This window comes from Notolepis coatsorum (genome assembly GCF_963971535.1).
Source record: "Notolepis coatsorum genome assembly, chromosome: 19".
Lineage (NCBI taxonomy): Eukaryota > Metazoa > Chordata > Actinopteri > Aulopiformes > Paralepididae > Notolepis > Notolepis coatsorum.
This window is the reverse complement of record NC_140183.1, coordinates 90,082,745-90,086,008: the sequence shown is the minus strand read 5'-3', so window position 1 is coordinate 90,086,008 and position 3,264 is coordinate 90,082,745. Positions and strand designations below refer to the sequence as shown.

At 42.3% G+C, this 3,264-nt stretch overlaps 1 protein-coding gene across 1 annotated transcript in view; it reads left to right on the top strand.

Annotated features, from left to right (window-relative positions):
* The window catches only part of erfl3 (Ets2 repressor factor like 3), a 30,000-nt gene extending 28,358 nt beyond the window's left edge, over positions 1-1,642 (top strand). Inside the window, exon 4 of the mRNA XM_084336851.1 lies at positions 1-1,642. This exon is cut by the window's left edge and continues 3,141 nt beyond it. The gene's annotated coding sequence lies outside the window, so the exon portion shown is untranslated.
* The last annotated feature ends 1,622 nt before the right edge of the window (positions 1,643-3,264 follow it).

The following is a 3,264-nucleotide window of genomic DNA, read 5'->3' as shown; positions in this document are numbered from 1 at the left end:
AGGGGGGGGGGGAGGGGGATAAGGGGTTAATCATTACTGTAGAATAGACTGGAAAAGCTGCAAGTATGACATGTGAGGCCTGACCTGAAATACCCTCTCCCAAAGCTATGCACACACAACCACAGACACACACACACAGGCGCGCACACACACTTTCACGTTCGCACAGATTCCTAAGCACACATGTTCCACACACACACACACACACACACACAGTACATACATAGTGACTGTAGCCTTTTGATGTTTTTATATATCCTGGAGCATTCCATTGCTGTAGCCAGGTCAAACAGGCATCTGATTGGTTAGCTCTATCATGTTGACCCATAGTCTGCCCCAAGCCAGCCACTCACAGACCAGATCTATAGCAGGGGACTGCGGGATTGATGCCTTCCAGGCTCTGCAGCGGCTGAGCTGATCAGACCCCTGTGGTCTGGATTGGGGTATGTCACCACACACACACACACACACACACACACACACACACACACACACAGCCACACACACAGCCCCCAACCCCACCCCCCTATTTCTCTCTTGCTCCCAACAAGTCCTGTGTTTGTATTTAAACTGACAGCTGCCTTATTATTACTACTTTTTCACATCTAAGCAACAGACAAGGCATCATGCTGCCTGCTCTGCATTTTCTCTATCTCTATCTCTCTCTCTCTCTCTCTCTCTCTCTCCCCCCCCCCCCCCCCCCCTGTCCTCTAGTTCATTCTTTATCTCACTCGCTTTATCTCCAGCATTGTCTAACTTCCTGCTAACATGTGGTGTGATCTGACTCGGTCATCATGACCATATATAGGTGCAGGATGTGATCGACTTGGCAGAGGATATAATCTCTCATCTTGTTACTCAGTCAGAGCAGGATGACAGACAAACGGCACAAAGATTACGTTTCTCGTACATAAAGAATATATATATATATATAAAGATTTCCCCCTACAATGTTTTTATTTTTTTCTCTTTTTTTTTCTTTGTCAATATTGCTGTTAATTATTATTATCACTGTTATTTCTTATTGTTCTCGTTGGATTATTTACCTTCCTCTCGGCATTATTATTCCATGGCTCCATTAGCTATTGCTTTTACATTGTTGTAACATGTTGAATGAGGTGCCCCCCCCCCTTCCTACACCCACACACCACCCCTCTCCTCCATGCCCCCTCCCGTCTTTGTAGTAGTTTTTACAATTGTAAGATAACTAAAAAAAAATTAATTGTGTAATATTAATTCTGAGAGTGGTTGCTATGCGGACAGAGACATGACACGGGGGGTTGGAGGATTGTATTTAGGGGGCAGAGGGGAATGAGTTTTATCTTTTTACTTTTGTCACGTATTGTCATTTTATAATGTTACTTTTCTCGCTCTTGCTCTTGTATATTTTTTTCTTCTTTTTTTCCAGGGCGGGGCATTGTATCATTTTTAAAAGAAGTTAAAAAAATGTAAAATGTGTATTGTTTTACTGTGTAAAGTTCTATCTCCCTCTCTATCCCTCTCTTTTCTCCCCATCTCCCTAAGCGGTTAGGTAACACTCGGATGAGAGAGATGGGGGTTAATACCATGATGTAACATTGAATTTCTCCACTTTAATTCTTTTGTGTTTTTTTTTCTTTTTCTTTTTTTCAAACTTGTAATTAAGCTGTAATCAGGGTTAATTAAAACTGGTTAAAAACCAATGAGTGCGCTGTTGTGTTTGTTTGCGTCTAGTCGTTGTTTGATCTCGTGCATATTTATAAACACCTAGTTAGTCAGTCAGATAGTGGATGTTCGCCCTCTCGTCTGTTCTACAACGAGCTGATAGTGATCTGACCAGACAAACACCAGAGCTGACCACCAGTTCTCATCCGGTTTCTTCAGCAGGTAACGAACAACAAGGTGGTTGGAATGAGGATCTACTCAGCAGTGACACGATACCAAAAGTTTGATTTCGATACCGTTACCAGCCAAGTATCACAATACTGGTTCTAAAACGATACCACGGTAAAAATCTAAAACATCAGGAAAAGTAATGGAATATAATATTAGATGACAGAACATGGAACATTCTTTATACAATTATTTATGAATAAAAAAAAATTAAAGAATCACATCCATAAAGTCACGCATCCACTCAACTCAGAAAATATGGCATCAGACTATTAGTATCAATACTAATAAAATGGGGTATTTACGGCTGGGTTCGCAATACTTTTCTAGTATTAGTGTATCGTGCAACACTACTCCTCAGGGATAGTCAGCAATGGTCAGTGTGGACTTAGAAGCATGTCTGAAAAATCCTGTGCTTCACGGCCACATTGACTTCCACTAGCAGGCGTAACGTGGCGCTAACTGATGCTCATTTCTGCTTCTAGGAGCTCGAAAAGCGATTGTCCCTGGGCTGCTGGAGCAGACTAGTTGGTGACAAACCAGACGTGTTTCCATTTTTCAGAAACCTACACTTATAGCAATCCATTCAGATTGTCATTCTCTATCAAGCTAAAGTAGGCCTGTTTAGGTATCTTTCATTTATTCATTCATTTATTTGCACATGACAACATGAGACTACAAATGTAGATTAAGAGCAGAAGATCCAGCCCAGGGACTTCTACAGACCTCTCCTAGAAGGACTCTTTCTTTTCTTTAAGAAAGCAAGACAGAGAGTTCCGATCTCAAGCTTTACGCTAAGGTACTAGCCATCCGACTTCAAAAGCATATGACATCTTTAGTTCACCCTGATCAGACAGGCTTCATAAGAGGCCGCCTGATCACGGATAATATTAGACGGTTACTGCATGTGATAGATGCCAGCCTCCTACAGCTGTATTATCCTTAGACGCGATGAAAGCCTTTGACAGGTTGGAATGGTCTTATTTATGGGCAGTACTTAGAAGGATGGGGTTAGGTGATGGGTTCATTCATATGATCAAAGTACTATATACAGATCCATCGGCCATGATTTTAACAGGTAAATTCTGCTCTCCACACTTCCCTGTCGCGCTCGTCCAGACAGAGTTGTCCTCTTAGTCCCGGACTATTTGCTCTATCCCTAGAACCTTTAGCACAGTACATAAGACAATCCCAGTCCATAGCACCGATCTCAATTAAGGGCACACAGCATCACATTAGCTTATATGCAGACGATGTAATCTTGTTCATGACTGGCAACATCACCTCCTGGTTTGGGAATAGCACTGCACAAGACCGTAGCAGACTACAAAGAGTGACACGTTCAGCCGAACGCACAATTGGAGGGGGGCTTCCCACCCTCCAGAACATTTA